Genomic DNA, 16,852 nt, shown 5'->3' on the forward strand with positions numbered 1-16,852 from the left:
AAACAAACCACACGGACGTGTTAATCGCAATCATTATCACACCGCTCAGAATGGTACCATAAAACGGCCAGTTCTCACGGACTCGAATATGGCATGAACTTGTCCATTTTAACTAAAATAAACAACGTACGTAGGCCATCACAAAGGCGATGTTTTGCGCTTTTACAGAAAACGATAACTGTACATCATAACAGCAAACATAAAGGTGAGAAATCCTACGTTTGTTGCATAACATTATGCAAATGTGAGTGTAAATAAATAGGGGAACCTTAGCCCGGGCTTCTTGGTCCATCGTATCGCGATAAACTGTCTGAAATTCATAATCAAGGCAAGAAATTTATTAGATATTACAAAAATTATTGACCCGAATTACGTCGTATTATTGTCGGTAGTTGATAAAATGAAGTTTTAATTTCTTCAAAAAGTAACATCAAATTTTTGAAAATTGTGATGTTAAAAATCAACTGGACTCTTTACTACCAGATTCCATAAAAAAGGCGGCATCACGTTTTTGTAAAAATATTTTTATTTCAATCTTCTTTAACCGCGTTTAAATTATTAGACCTTTACGTGACACGTCGCGGGAAGAGTAAATAGAAGAACACTGGGACTGGTACTTCGAGTCTTTCTCACAATTCGATTGTTCTCCTCTACGCGTCGTACCGTTACCGTTCTTAAGTACCAAGCGTGGGGTGGTACCTTCAGAGACGCCCGAAACCATTTATCTCCTCGGACTGGCTAAACTGGTTTTACGAAATTCCCAAAGAGACCGGACATTTCATTTATTGACTTTTTAAATTAGTGCCGGGTCCGCGTAAGGTACCCGCGAGTAGGCGGGGCTTTTTTTCTTCTTTTTACGAAAGTACTGGCATCCAGAAAGGTCATAAAGTGCCCGATATCGGGTACTTAACGCCTAGTGATTAACGAGTCGACTGTATTTAATTATTTCGCGTCGTCGATAAATCCCGTCGGGCGTTTCCTTTTTTTTTGGAAATCGCCTGTAACGTTCGGATACACTCAGTGATAAAAAAAAATATTATTAACACAATGCCACTGTAAATGTATTTACAAATCTTCCGGATGTATTTTGCGTCGGTTGTTGTTGAATCGAACAAGTAGTATGGGAATCAGTTCAGGTTAAGCCCTGAAGAAGTCAACACGATTATCTGCGAAACGTCAGTGCAAGTACAAAAATTTTAAAAATGCCGCATTTAATAATTTATTTATTTTTTGTTGTTTTCCGATAGGTGAAAACGCGATGTCTGGGACATACAACCCCTTTTTAAATTGTAACGTAATCTTTCTAGTTGATTTCGTGCTGATTTGTATTTCCCTATATAATTACATTTTTTATTTATTTTGATCCATTTTGTTGAGATTTAATGTTTTTCTTATGGCGTCATCGATATTTTCTCTGTGCTTCATGGTTGTATTATAAATATAAAAACTGTTGTCAAACAGAAACGCCATAGCAGTGTTCGAATATACAAAATATAGTGTTTTGGTGTTTTTTAATAAATATTATATTACTAATCTGTTTAGACTTTTTGATATATTAAAATTGTTTAAGGGTTTACTTTAACCCTTTTTTATTTTTAATTTAATAATAATTATCAGTCATATACGGTATTTTATACCGTAAACCCTTAATACAAAGCTATCTTAAAATTTTAAAATAGCAAAAAATTATATCATTACATATTTTTTTTTATTTAGGCAACTCTCAATTAAATTTTTAAAATTTCCTATAAAAAAAATCTAAAATGTACATAAAATAATATTTTTTTTTAAGTAAAAAAAAAACTCTTTCACTATGTTCTCAGCTATAAGATCTTATTTAAATTATACTTTATGGGAAGTTTTGACACCATATATCAAATAACACGCTTTCTGGACGATTGCGCCACAGAGACAGCGTCAAGCTTAGACAAATTTAAATCTAAAACAAAGAAGGAACACTGAGTGTCGTGTTTATGTTAGTTTTTGACAATCATCATCATTATGACCACGTCGTGATATCCTTATCTGTTTTCAAATAGTAGATATCAAAAATTAGATTTAACCACTTATTATTGATGGCCAGTGAATCCTCGTTAGAAGTATTTTGGGTGATGGAATTATAGGAACGATTTTATTGGAACACGTTCCTTTAAAAAAGAGAAGAGATTTTTTGGACCAGAAGTAGTTGCTCTCGCGACCTACCCGATCTCCAGACCTTATTGACATGGATTTTCAATTGGGAGGTAGAATAAGAGCTGAAATTAGTACAGGCCAACAAAAAAATGTGGAATATAACAAAGATACATAAACATTTATTGTGAGAAAATCGTTAAAAAAGCGCGTTTGTCCCACTTGTATTTGTATTGCAGCTTGGAAGAGGAGCAATCCCTGAGGGGCGCGTTTCTATGAAATTTCCCTGAAATATTATATTTCGCTAATGCACATAAAAAATATTTTTCTGTTCTTCTTCTTCAAACTAGTTTCATTCAGTTAGTTAAAAAATTTTATATCGTTTTTCGGTATTTTATTTTTGCGTTTTAACTTTTTAATTTTCCAGTTCAAATTTTTATTATTTTGAAAAGCTATCCTCTCTATCCATATAAATTTTTAACTTGCCCATTGTAAACCCACCTACAAAATGTTCTCGTTTCAAAAAATCTACAGCGCACAAAGGATGTTCCGCACAATCGCTTGGCAAATAACCGAATAAGGAAACACTTTTAGTCCTTAAACGGGACGAAATCAGCAACAATCGACACGCGGTATAAGGTCAAAGGTAAGCGGATGTCGCTCTGCGCTCCGCAAGGCCTTATACGGGGCTCCGCCATTTTCTTATTCGTTTACCAACGGAGGCCGGTTCATTTTTCGTTCTACATAGTACTTCCGTTGACGGTTGTGCTGCTAGGTATCTTCCATGTTTTCGTAGTCCTTGATTATTCCCATTACCCAAACGTTAGTATTATGGGATTGAGAATGCAGAGGAGGGTGGGGAAGGGCGCTCAACTCAAAACTTAAAAAACATTTTTTTTTGTTTTTTCTTCCAATAATTATAATGACACACACAAGATTATTATAATATAATCAAAAAATGTAGAAAAGGTATTACTTTCATACTATTTGAAATGAAACAAGAGGATTTTATATCAAAACGACTCTTGGAAGAAGCAGTTTACAAAAGATCCAAAAATACCATGGGAATATTGTATTGCCATCGTTAAATAAAAGTATAAGAAGCATCACATCACTAAAACACCGACACATGATGCGGCCTATACTTCCGGAACACCATAACTACTTCAAATCACTCCCCCATACTGAGAATGTTAACCAATAACTTGTTATTAAATTTATTTCTATTATCTAAAAATATATAATATATAAGGTTGTTCGGAAAGTCATTTCGTTTTTTCCCGTCAGAGGACTTAATTACGTCTTTTCGAAACCAACTTCACACTTAAGCCGCATAACCATTATATGTCTTGAGAGCTGATATTGCAAGGCTTGTGTGTGAAAAAGTTCTATTAATTCTACGCAGTAGTTTTTGGTTGGTGCCCTTTTAAATATGGAGAGCAATAAGCAGCATTTTCGTCATATTTTACTTTTTTACTTCAGAAAAGGTAAAAATGCTGTCCAAGCAAGAAAAAAATTGACGGATGTGTATGGAGAAGGGGTGTTAACAGTGCGCCAGTGCCAGAACTGGTTTGCAAAATTTCGATCCGGCAATTTTGATGTCGAAGATGCACCACGGTCTGGAAGGCCGGTCGAAGCTGACAAAGATGCGATAAAGGCATTAGTTGATGCAAATCGGCGAATAACCACACGAGAGATCGGTGAGAGATTAAATTTGTCAAATTCGACTGTTTATGGCCATTTGAAAGGCATGGGCTTAACCTCGAAGCTCGATGTGTGGGTGCCCCACGTCCTTACGGAGCGAAATTTGTGTCGTCGCGTTGACGTGTGTGATTCGCTCCTCAAACGTCAAGAAAATGATCCATTTTTGAAGCGGATTATTACCGGGGACGAAAAATGGGTTGTATAAAACAATGTTAGACGCAAGAGGTCATGGAGCAGAAAAGATGAACCGGCTCAAAGCGTGTCAAAAGCCAACATTCACCAAAAAAAGGTGATGCTCTCCGTTTGGTGGGATGTCAAAGGAATCGTTTTTTTTTTGAGCTTTTGCCGGACAATACAACGATTAATTCAGAAGTCTATTGTCATCAACTGGACAAATTGAATGATTCACTTAAAGAGAAGAGGCCCGAATTAATCAACAGGAAGGGTGTAGTGTTCCACCAGGATAATGCGAGACCTCACACAAGTTTGGTCACTCGCCAAAAACTTTTACAGCTTGAATGGGACGTACCGCAACATCCACCATATTCTCCAGATCTGGCGCCTTCCGACTACTATTTGTTCCGGTCCCTGCAAAATTTTTTGGATGGCAAAACCTTTACCTCAAATGAAGATGTCAAAAACCACCTGAACCAGTTTTTTGCCAGCAAGGACCAAAACTTTTATGAGAGGGGAATTATGTTACTGCCAGAAAGATGGCAAAAGGTGTTGGACCAGAATGGCCAATATATAATTTAATAAAATATTTATTCATTATACGAAAACTGTCTTTCATGTTCCCCAAAAAAAACGAAATGACTTTCCGAACAACCCAATATAATAAGTGACCTAAGCCCTTTTAAGCTAAGTAAGGTCATATTATACACTTAATAATAGCGACTTTTTAATAGGATGTATAAAAGTAAATCCCCTAAATGCGATTATAACAATGCAAGTGAACCATACATCTTACGTATATTTTTAATTTTGTAAAAACGCAAAACCTTAAGCATTTCAAATTAAAGATAAATATATATACTTTTATAACAACACAATTGGCTTTAACTTTTAGTTTGATTTACCTGGATTAAATTTGAATTATTATTTAATTTTTAAATTTATTATTTAAAATTACAATTAAAACTGAAGCGAGAAGAACAAAAAACGCTAAACACAAAAAAAATAAAGAACATTAAAAAAAGTAGGTTCCTTAATTAAAGAAACGAGTTGATCAAATATGAATGGAACGCCGTTGGCTACTTTAGTCGTCCTTTTTATTTTATTTTTTAACTGCCAGTCTGTATTTATCTTTGCCAAGCTCCCGAGCTGCACACGCGAATGTATTTCAATTTCTAGTTTATTTTGCGCGTTCCCCTGCAATTTCCATAATTACGAACGCACAAAGCGAATTAAGGAAGGAAACCATATGTTAAACAGGTGACGAACTTTGTCAATAACCGAACAACAAACGAATCGAACGTAGAAAGTGACTGAAAAAAAACGGTAGGTAACAATGTAATTAGTGACGTTTGAACATGGGCATTATCGAAATAATCGCCATATAATCGGTCACAGAAAAAAAATTACGCTAGAGTGAAAAGAATTTAGGATGGAAATTTCACTTTTTTCGTATTGTGTTCGCTGATTGCCAGCCACCGATTTCTTTTAATATTCGAGGCACGGCGAAAAAAAAACAGTTTTTTGATACTCAAAAGCGCCTTCCGATCTATAGCGAAAGTGCGGACCAAATAGACACTATCTTTGAATATAACGACGCTTGTTCTGTTAAATTCGGTCAGATCTACGTCAAATGATGTCAATATGATGCGTACTTTAAACCAGACGTCTAATATTCCATTGGGTTAAGGTCTGCAATTGCTTTGCTAAAGTTATACACGCAACAGAATGTAATAGAGAAACATCAGCGGAAAAGTACATTGAGTGTGTTTAATAAAATAAAAAAATACGAGTGCATACAACAACAGGGACATATTAAATAGTATAAATAACACGAACTAATTTACCTACTAATAAAACAGAGACGAAATACAGATTAAAATCAAACAAAAATGACGCGAATGTGTAAAATTACAAAGTTTGAAACATGAGAAGGTTATAAAACATCAACAACCTTCTATTCGTCAGTCTTCATAAAAGTTTCAAACCCTTTGAGTATGTCGAACATATCGTTCAAATTTATACTTTTATTATAATCTTAGCTTTTTATATTTACTTGCCAGAATTTAATTAAAAACGTAAATGAACTTATTTTCCCTCATTTGATAATTCTACTAACTTTTTTAACTTAAATTGACTTTGAATCCTCAGAGGTTTAATTTAAATATCTTCTTCTTGTTTATTTATTCCTTCACGATATAATATTTCTTGAATTATCATAACCAATATTATTCGCAAAGAATTTAAAATTGTACTACCACATCATATAAAAACATCAACATAAACCTTATTAAGAATATTTATAAAATAATTTTCTAGGTGTATTCTATACATATTCCAATAAAACACTGCAAAAAATTCGGCCATTAAAAACAGTCTGTTATCAAACTGTTCTAAACACTATCCTCGCTATTTGAAAATTATTAAACAAAATACCTACTAATCGGAAAATTAATAAAATCTTTGTCACAACGTCCAAGAAAATATCAAACGAAAACGATTAATTGCCAGCAAAAGGGAGACGCTTCTTCCCGACGCTCATAACCTCATTCCCCATGTTGGCCGGGTTGCCAGCGTGCCTGGCGTCTAACGTATTTGAATTTATTTTATTTGTTCGGTCTTTCCGAATGACCTGAATAAAGTATATTTATTAATTTTATTATTTTTGAAGTTAAGTCAGATTCTGCCTACCCATAGGTTATTAAATAATAACAATAATAATAAACTCTCTTTATTGATACTCAAAATATTACAATATAAGTAACAATACAAGAGTGGCGACATTCGCAATTTGCGCGAGATCTAAAAAAGCTAAAAAGTTACCGAAGTGTGTCTAGGAACGCAATATCTTAAACAATGACGAGTGTCTCGATTATAAATATCTTTTCCTCTGCAAAGTTTATCAAACAAGTAAGACGGGGTCTTATTGGAGTTTAGTAAGAAAACAAAAGTGGCTAACTGAATTTTATATCGGTCCTCCAGTTTGAGCCAACCCGAATCAGAGAGGCATTGTGAAATATGGTCATACTTTCTGAGATTGTAACTAATACGAATACAAGCATTCGGAAGTCGTTATCTTATCCTCCTTATCTCGATTAAGTATAGCTGGCCAATATACAATACTGCAATAAGCGACATGGGATAAAACTAACATATAAGTTTGACTTGTTTACTGAGAAAATGTTTATGAATATACAATACCCTCAACTTATAGAAGGATTTTTGTCACCGTTAAACCATTAATTAAGCGTTTTTTACAATATTTTTATTTTTATTTCGTTTTTATTTTAATTCCAAATATTAACATCTGCGTTTTGTTAGTATTCAATAAGAGGTTGTGAGCCGCAGATACCTGCGCAATTATTTTTCGATTTAAATTTATTTTAGTAGCGACATTTAAAGCTTCACTAGCAACAAAAGATAAATATAACTGAGTATCATCGGCGTATTAATGACATTTACAAAATTTAAGAAAAGTAGAGACGTGAGCTGTATAAACTGAGAACAAAATGGGTCCCAGAATACTCCCCTGGGGAACACCCTTCTCCAAAGCGATGGCATCTGAATGAGTATTTTCTATAACTACCCTTCTGTATCTCTAATCAAGAAAATTTAAAAACAAAAAGAAAGAGCAGTACCTTCTATACCGAAGAGTTCCAGTTTAGTTAGGAGAAGGAAATGATAAAAGGTGTCGAACGTTTTGCTATGGTCCAAGACAATGAGACAAGAGTTTAATTTAGAATCTGCTGCTCTCAATAAATCCTCAGTAACATGAAGCAAGGCAGAAGCAGTTCTGTGAAGGGGTCAAAAACCAGATTGAGTGTCTGGGAGCATTTTGCTATCGCATAGGAACTGACGAAGTTGTTTAGCGGCATTTTTTTCAATAACCTTTGAGATGGTTGGCAGCAAACTGATTGGTCTCAAATCGTTAATGCTACTTGGACACTCTTTTTTTGGAACGAGCATAATTTCAGCTTGAGTCCATGAGTCCCGAAAATCCCCGGTCAGCAGACACTTGTTAACAAGGAAAGTGATATTCTCGACTAAATATGGAGTAGACAAAAGAATCATTTTTATATCAATATTATCTGGGCAATGAGCGTTAGTTTTAATACTAATTAAACGGAATGAATTAGAATCAAATTGTTTATTAATACAATTTGCCGACACAAACCCCGGATCAATACCACCAACAGCTCCAAAAGAAGTAAAAGCAACATTAAATTAGGATTATTAATTATTAGGATGGCCGAAATTGTTTTCAAAAATTAAAGTAGAATTACTGTGCACTCGAGGTCTCGTTAAAGTACGCCAAAAACTGTTAGGCTTCTATATACTCGTTTAATGCAATAAGAAGTTTATAACTTAAACGTGACTTATTTTTAAGTTTTATTAGAAGTTTAAGGTTTTCGGTAAGCCAACGGGCTGGGGATCTCTTAATTCTAACCGTTTTTAATGGAGCATGAATATCAAATAAGTAATTCATATTATTCGCAAGAAAGTCAACTTGTATGTTTATATCATTAAAAGAGTATAAAATATCCCAGTTAATTGCTCTGAGACTATCCATAAACAATTCATTATCGAATGCCGAAAAATCTCTAAAGGTTCGAAAAAGCGTCGGATGACGGTCTTTCTGCAGCTTGCACTCATATCAAGAACTTTAATATTGTCACATATGGATAAATTAGAGGTGACCAGTACATCAAGAGGCGAACTAGAGTGTCCCGTAACCCGAGCGGGCTCTGTAACTAGTTGATGCATGCCGAAATAAGCGGGAGTATTAGTTTTTAACAGGTCAACATTCAAATATCCGCTAAACATGAAAAAATCAAATGAGAAATAAGTGCGGTAATGACGTTTTCCAGGGAGTTAAGACAATTAATTCCGCGCAAAACCAAAAACCGTTGACAATATGATATTGGTGCAATCTAAAATCGTGAAAAAGTTTCCATACCAAGATTTGCGAGATATTCGTATTTTTTACAATTTTTCTTTTTCAATTTCTACAGTTGTTACAGTCCGATGGGGCCTCATTTTAAATGATTCTTTGCCCTCCAAGCAACGTACTTGGGTGTTCGTACTTCAAATGTATGAAGTGTCTTAATAAAACAGCTGGACCATTAATTAAGAAATAATAATGACAATAATTTTCTGCATGCTGCCATATTAACGATATTGTTATGACTATGAACAGAATAGGTTGTTATTTAAAAAAACAAAACAAAATTTGCAATAAATTTTTTTTGAATTAATCAACAAAATTTAAGATAGCAAAATCGCTTCTAACGCAACACTATTGTCTTTTGATGTACAAAACTTATTTCCCAGTATTCCACTTAGGAAGTGGATGAGGTTTAGTAGATTTCACCCTCACTCGGAAACAGGTTAACCCATTGGTGAAACAAGATTTATTAGATTGCTTAAGACCAAAATTATTTTGAATTTAATGCACAGATTTATATCTCTAAAGAAGGTTTTATTATGGGAAACCCACTTAGTCCTTTGTTAGTCGGGATTTTTATGGATAATTTGGGAAATATCATACTAGAACATCCTTTAAGTAAAAGTTTTTTATGGTGGTATAGATATACAGACTTAACTATTACGAAAGCGCAAAACAAATTAGATTTTTCAATACATCATAAACCTTCACACACGGACACAGTCATACATAACAGCTCAAATCACCCTAATACACACAAAATGGCTGCATTTAACTCTTTTATACACAGACTTCTTAATACGCCACTCTCAACAGGAAATTACAACAAAGAACTTAATATCATTAGACAAATTGCACTGAACAACGGATACAATCCCTCCATTACAGATGAAATTATAAATAAAAAACAAATACAGATAACAGTAAACTTTATTTATACGAAACCTAATACAGAACACGAACAATTTAAAACAATTACAGACATAGGAGAACCTAGTCTTTCTTTCTTTTCCGTGTCCAGGATCACCATTATGAATAAAGTATTATTCTAAATATTTCGCTCCCAAAATTTGGCCACCTGAAGGGCCTTGTCGTTACATTTGAGGAGGTCGTCGTGAGAGCAAATTGTGCCAAGCAACCCGCACTGCAACAGATGATTGTAGTTCTGTTCCAAGCCGCAGTCACAGGCAGCATTGTCCTGAATGTAACCCCAGCGTAGCAGGTTTGTTTTGCATCTTGTGACTCCTGTGCGTAGCCGATTTAAAGACTTCCAGGTTGCGAAGGGGAGTTCGTCACCACAGCTTATACTTTCTTTCAGATCTAAGAGCGGATTTTGCACTTTCTCCTGCCATAGATTTAACCTTCGTTGTTCAGGTGTGGTAGTGAGAGGTACTGTTGAATGGATAAAACTCCTCCTTGACTTGAGCCTTGCTGCTACTGGCTGGTGGTGGAACAGAGGGTGCCTTGGGTCACTGATTTGCTTTTTCCGTTCTATTTCTGCCGCCACAGTTCTTCGGATGGGTGGCGGCGCTATTCCTATAATTGGGAAAATCCTTTCAGCAGGCGTAGGTTTGAGGCAGCCTGAAATTATTCTCCCAGTCTCATTAACTGCAGTGTCAACATGCCTGGAATGTACAGAATTTGCCCAAACTGGGGCAGCGTATTCTGCTGTGGAGAGGCAGAGTGCAGCAGCTGAGGTTCGCAGGACACCAGGTTTAGCCCCCCATCCTGTACTTGTCAATTTGCGTATAATGTTGTTTCTAGCAGCCACCTTCATCTTCGTATCCTGGCAGTGTGCTCTGTATGACAGCGTTCGATCCAGTTTGACACCAAGGTACTTAGGCCAGTCACAGTGCTCAAGTTCTTGCTGCATCCAATTTATTTTCAATTTCCTGTTGGCTTCTTTATTTCGAAGATGGAAAGCGCACACCTGAGTCTTAGATGGATTGGGTTTAAGGTTATTCTGTTCATAATACAAACCAAGGTTTCCAAGGTACTGGTTAAGCTCTTCCGCCACCCTCCCAAAGGTCTTCCCCTGTACAGCCACCGCTGTGTCATCAGCATATATGAAACGTCTCACCTTGGAACTATTTGGCTGATCATTCGTGTAAATGTTATATAATAAGGGTGCAAGAACGCTTCCCTGTGCCAAGCCGTTCTTCTGTTGTCTCCATCGGCTATTTTTCCCCTGCAATGTTACATAGAATCTTCTATTCTGGAGAGTGCATTCGATAAACTTTGTGAGCCTGTAATCTTTAGTGAGATTATATATTTTGTGCGTCAATTTTCTATGATTGATGGTATCATAAGCTGCACTTAAATCAATGAATGCAACTCCTGTCACCTGGCCCCTCTCATACCCATCCTCTATGTGCTGTGTCAGGTTGAGGATTTGCCCACAGCATGATCTGCCAGGTCTAAAGCCAGCCTGCTCCGCGATCAAGGATTGATCGATTTTCTCAGAGATCCTGTTGAATATCATCCTCTCCATGCACTTGAAAAGATGACATAGTAGAGAGACAGGCCTATAGTTTTTGCAGTTGTTTGGCTCTTTCCCCGGTTTCAGGAGTGCTATCACTCGTGCTCTCCTCCACTCTTTGGGAATTTGCATAGTGTCGACACAGTTATTGATAAGATTGAGCAGCCATGTTCTTGTCTCTGGTCCAAACTGAGAACCTAGTGAAAAAGTTTCAAAACATTTGTCAAAATGCCGTTTAAAAATAGATTTCAGAACTAACAACACAATAGTAAAATATTTAAAAAACAATAAAACGAAATATCCAAAATCTCAAAAATCAGATGTCTAGAGGTTGAAATGCGGATCTTGTCCTAAAATGTATATTGGACAAACAGGTAGATCCTTCAAGAAACATAAAAGAGCGTTTAAAAACAATAGTCTAGATTCTAATTATGCTACACACTTAAACACAGAAAAACACATTTTTGACGACAATTTAAAAAAAATCGTGGTGCACTAAATAACGCTTCATACATGCCTGCCAAATTTAATTAAAATATATAATGTCGTATTGCAGATATTAAAAAAAAAACTTTTACACAGTGTAGCTCAAAAGTTTCGAAGAAAACTGGCCACGTTAATTATTGACATTCAATTATAAAACACCCTGTATAGTACGATATTGTTAGTAAGACTAGTAGTCGCCTTTTATGACTTGACAACAGAGACTCTAAATAAACTTAAGAAACTTTATGTCGCACCTTCTGCGCGTATCCTATGATATAACATCTCCCTATTGATATAATAAAGTTTACTTCATTCAAATCTCAGATGAAAATATGATAAAAATATATGATACTTTATATTTGTTACATCATTTAGTCAAACGATATTCTAAGGTCATATTTGAATCAATCTCCTTGTAAGTCTGAGAGAATACAGGCGTATCTGCAATTTAGTTTGTGCGGTCGTAGGCATTGAAATTTTGCTTACGCAAAGCGGTGAAATTCTAGCCTGGCAGGAAGTTCTCAAACTCTTATTAGACATCGTTAAGAATCCGCAAATTTCTGCATTTTTTTTTTTAATATTTGCACTTGTATGTCGCCGTATGGGCAGCACGTCATGTCTTACCATTACAGCAGATTGACTGGTCTGTGATCCCCTCGCACATTTCTAGTATTTCTAAATTGCTTCTTGCACCTTCGTTGAGGACATGTTTACGTAAATATAAAAGATAATATATTTGTTTTATACATGGCGTAGGCTGTTTATTTTATATCTGTTGATGTATATATTTTTACCACTTCAGTTCACGTGTCCACCATTTTTGCATTTTGAATATTACTCAGTTTTATGACTAACACGATTGGGTAAAGTTCTGTGTATATTTTGAAAAAAAAAACATTTTTTTTATTTCAAAACAGATTGTATAATATTAGTGATGAAAACGACTCTGTAGTGGTAGTGATATTATAGTCACTAGAAAACAGAGAACCAAACCTTTACCATCAAGTTCAAGCAGCAGTGAAGAAAACGACAATATAACGCAACCTGGGAATTTTGGTTGATGACAGGAAGTCATGTGGCACGATCAGGTACCATACAGGATTCTATTTACTTCTGGGGATAAAATGGTAGGACCACAAGTTCCTGATGAGCTAATTATAAAAATAGGGGACCAAATAAATAACTACGCTAGACACGAATTTGCACAGAAGAAGTTGTCAAAACGTTCTACATGGCACAGGTGGGTAGATACTACAGTAGAAGGATTTCTCGCATTTATTGGGGTTGTCCTAAATGTGAGTACTATCTAATATCCAGGAGTATTGGTCACAACAGTTTAACGCCAAAATACCTTTTTTTAGTACCATATTTAGAAGAGAACGATTTTTACAATTTTTTTGGATGCTCGACTTGCATGAAAACTTGACATCGGAAGATGTAGTGAGACCTGATTTACCTGTAAGTACAAGGATAGTGTTACATCTGGGTCAAAAATTGTTAGACAATAACCAAGGATGAGGAGGATATCATTTTTAGATACTATACGAGCTTACCACTTGCAAAAGAATCGTTAAAACTAAATGTTCATTTGAAAGGCACTATTCAAATCAATCGCAAATTTATACCTGATCTATGAAAAAACCAAAATTTGATGTTATTGGCGTGGAAAGATAAAAGGGTCGTCACCACACTTACTTCGTGGGATATTTCAGGAACACAGCCTATCAACAGAAGAGTACGTGGAGGTGACTTACAAGCTGCAAATAAGCCAAATATACTTGTCAATTACAATAAATATATGGGAGGTGTCGACCACGCAGACTCTTATTCAGCGCCATACTGTTTCCTGGGGAAGTCTTTGAAATGGCGGGGAAACTTATTTTTCTGGGGAGTCGAAATATCTCGTGACAATGCAATTTATTATATAAAATTTCACAACGGGGAAAAAACAAAGAAACAATGACACATCTAATGTTTGTTTAGGAATTAATTGACGAGATGGCAAAAAATTTTCGGCAGGGGTCCAAAATTTCTGGCAGGCCATCATCAATCATCTAACTACATATTTTACGCCAAAATGATGGAAAAAAAAGAGCCGTATGTTCTAACCGTAAAGGCGGCAAGAGGGAAACTGACTGCTTCGTAGTGTTTTTGTTATTTAGTTTCGGCGTAGACAGATAAGTAGATAATATAATAGTCCCGAGTGCAGTGTACTCGCGAAAGAACATATATACGAGTGCCACTTCAGCTTGACATCGACGCTTGAGCCGGTAACGCTGTATATAATTACCAAGACGCAATTTGAAAGGTCAAAAAGGTAGTCGAAGGTTGAAAATGGATAAATATAGAATAGTAGGAGCTGTGTGTTATTGAAAAAATTCGTGACTAATCTTAGACGCTCGGGATTAGTAGCGGTGTTTTTTTTACGGCTTTTTTTCACTTCTTGACAAAAGGGAGCCATTACGGTACAGACCCTGCGCAGTAGCGTTCCATTTTCAATTCTGAAAACGACATGAGGTAGTAATTGATTATTCCAAAAAAAAAGGAAAAAAATCATTTTTTGTCAACAACATTGGTTATTACGGTGTCATCCGGGACTCTATTCGTCTAAATTGTTCATCATTGGTGACTTAGCAAACTAGTAGATGATGAAAACAGAAAAAAAAACAATTGAATGGAGTAGAATCTGTATATTTTTCACTCTAACCTTCGTAAATCACCAAAAGAACAAGAAAAATTCCTTTTATTGTTTTACATAAGCGAAATGTCTATAGTATTGTTCTACCATCTACCTGGCTTGTTTTATATCTTGTTGCAGTCTGCAAAAAGTCAACGTGTCCATATCTTTGCTTATAAACTTCGTCCTTTAAATAACCCTACAAGTAGAAATCAAGTGGGGTTATATCTGGTGACCTAGGAGGCCAACGAATGGTTTCCTAAAATTGCTGTTTACTTATGGGGGTCCAGCTCCTCCAAAAAACTTTTTTTAGTAATGCGATAACCAATTATACCGCACCAAACGTTGAAGCCAATTTTCTTTTGACCCATAATGATGATTTTTTGGATTGTAAAGTTGAGTATTTGAAAAATTTGATTCGTCAGTACACAATATAAAGCATCCCATGGCAAAAACGCCTGAGATGAAACTTATAATGGCAAACTTTGTGTTTTTTAAAACTCCTCGGGCAGTATTAAAGGATAGGTTAGCGTCTCTGACTATGTTTCGAATAGAATTGGAATGAAATTTTTTCGACCTCTTTTTTTGCAAAAAAGTTTTCGTTATTTCTAAAGATTCGATAAAAGGGCAGGGTTGTTGTTAATTGAAATAATTAAAAATTAAATTTTTTGAGCAGTTAAAAGCTATGCTTGCATTATATAAGCCTGATAATATGCCAAATGCGTACCAGGTGCTTTGGGTACTTCAATTAAACGTGAATAATGTCTCTACACGGTTTGGTGGGCGCTATTTCCGATATTTCATTCTATTCCTTTCGTTAAATTCAAGAACCGAACTTTCCGAGGCGCACCGAGTGCCCACCAAGTCGTACCGAGTACTAATTCGATATTCTGGTCAACGGATCGGTATGCGAAAAGCCAATATATGAGTCACGTCCGAGTTTTAAGCGATCGGTGCGTTAATATTTCGAACTAACGACTCCCGGTCGTCTTTTATTGTTCGCCAGATACCGCATCGTCATCTACTGACCTTTGGGGCAGCGTAAATCCAACACCACGTCATCCTTTGACACGACAACATTCGAAACGCGTTCGCACACCCGGCACGGGCAAAAAAACAACGGCTATCGGAACGAGAGAAAGAAAAAACCGAACCCGCGTCAACTTTTCTCACAAATTCCGTAGCCGAACAATAACACCGTTCAGGTTCGAAGTAAGCGTTTGACCTTGACACAGCGCGAAACGACTCTTTCGGGTACCGCTGCCGTCTCGGTACCGGCTCACGGCGTCGACTGAGGACCACAAGAAAGAGAACCGGACCGAGGGACCCGAGGAAACAGGAATTCTTCGGCTGGAGTGGACAGCCAGCGCCAACACGTCCGTCCGGCTTTGGTGCTGATCGCAAATTTTTCGAATACGCTTTCACCCCCCTATAGTCTGTCTTATTCTGACTTGAGTCACAGGACAGAGGTGGATCGTTAATTTTTTTTCTGCAAACGTCAAAAAATTACTTTTTTTATTTTATTTAATATTAATATTAATTAATTAACTTTTAAATTTTGTAGTCATTTTATTGTTCTCGGGCTATCATTCATTACCACATTTTTAGCATTATTGGTCTACTGATGGAGACAAAGGAATTGATCTTATGATATCAGGGTCACCTCATGATTGTTCATGCTAATAAAGCCCCAAGGAGACTTAGAATCTGTCACAACCACACGATTTACGTTTGTAATAAGTGTAATGTGCATTTGCATGCTTCATGCTTTGTAAAATATCGCCAAAAATGAAACCGGGTGTTACCAGTGGTGCGCTCACGCACCATAAAATATTATGCGTTTTTTTGTATCAAATCAGGTTCTATTTGGAAAACAATCTAGTTGTTTTCTGTCGAATTTGGTACGTTGACGCACCAGTATTTTTTTGTATGATTCGAGCTTTTATTTTTTTTGACCCACCTGTTGTATTCTTAAGTGCAAGAAAATAAATAATTTCAGAGCAAAAAAGTGTTTTATTTTTTTTTATGCTTAGGATCATATGGGTCAAGGTCATATAAGCAAGAAAAAGCAGGTCCTAACTTGCAATTTTGTTTTGTTTCTACTGATTAGGCATGGAGAGGCCAAACTATTGAAATTACAATGACATTTCGTACAATGAACGTTTCCTTTATCACAGACTAATTAAGTAGGCCCTGAACCTTCACAAAACAAGCCATTTAAGTTGTCTTGTTACCATGGAAACGTCAACGATAATTT

The 16,852-nt window shown here is 35.9% G+C and overlaps 1 protein-coding gene across 2 annotated transcripts in view; it reads right to left on the bottom strand.

Moving 5' to 3' along the window:
• LOC132697921 (protein Shroom) overlaps positions 1-16,852 on the bottom strand; it is a 227,211-nt gene that overhangs the window by 107,975 nt on the left and 102,384 nt on the right. Inside the window, exon 1 of one of the 2 annotated variants that reach the window (XM_060663685.1) lies at positions 15,625-15,860. The exons of the other annotated variant lie outside the window; for it this stretch is intronic. The gene's annotated coding sequence lies outside the window, so the exon portion shown is untranslated. Of the gene's footprint in view, positions 1-15,624; positions 15,861-16,852 lie in introns of those variants that run through there. 2 annotated transcript variants of the gene reach the window in all.

This window comes from Cylas formicarius, unplaced genomic scaffold, assembly GCF_029955315.1.
Source record: "Cylas formicarius isolate icCylForm1 unplaced genomic scaffold, icCylForm1.1 PGA_scaffold_2__14_contigs__length_35257938, whole genome shotgun sequence".
Lineage (NCBI taxonomy): Eukaryota > Metazoa > Arthropoda > Insecta > Coleoptera > Brentidae > Cylas > Cylas formicarius.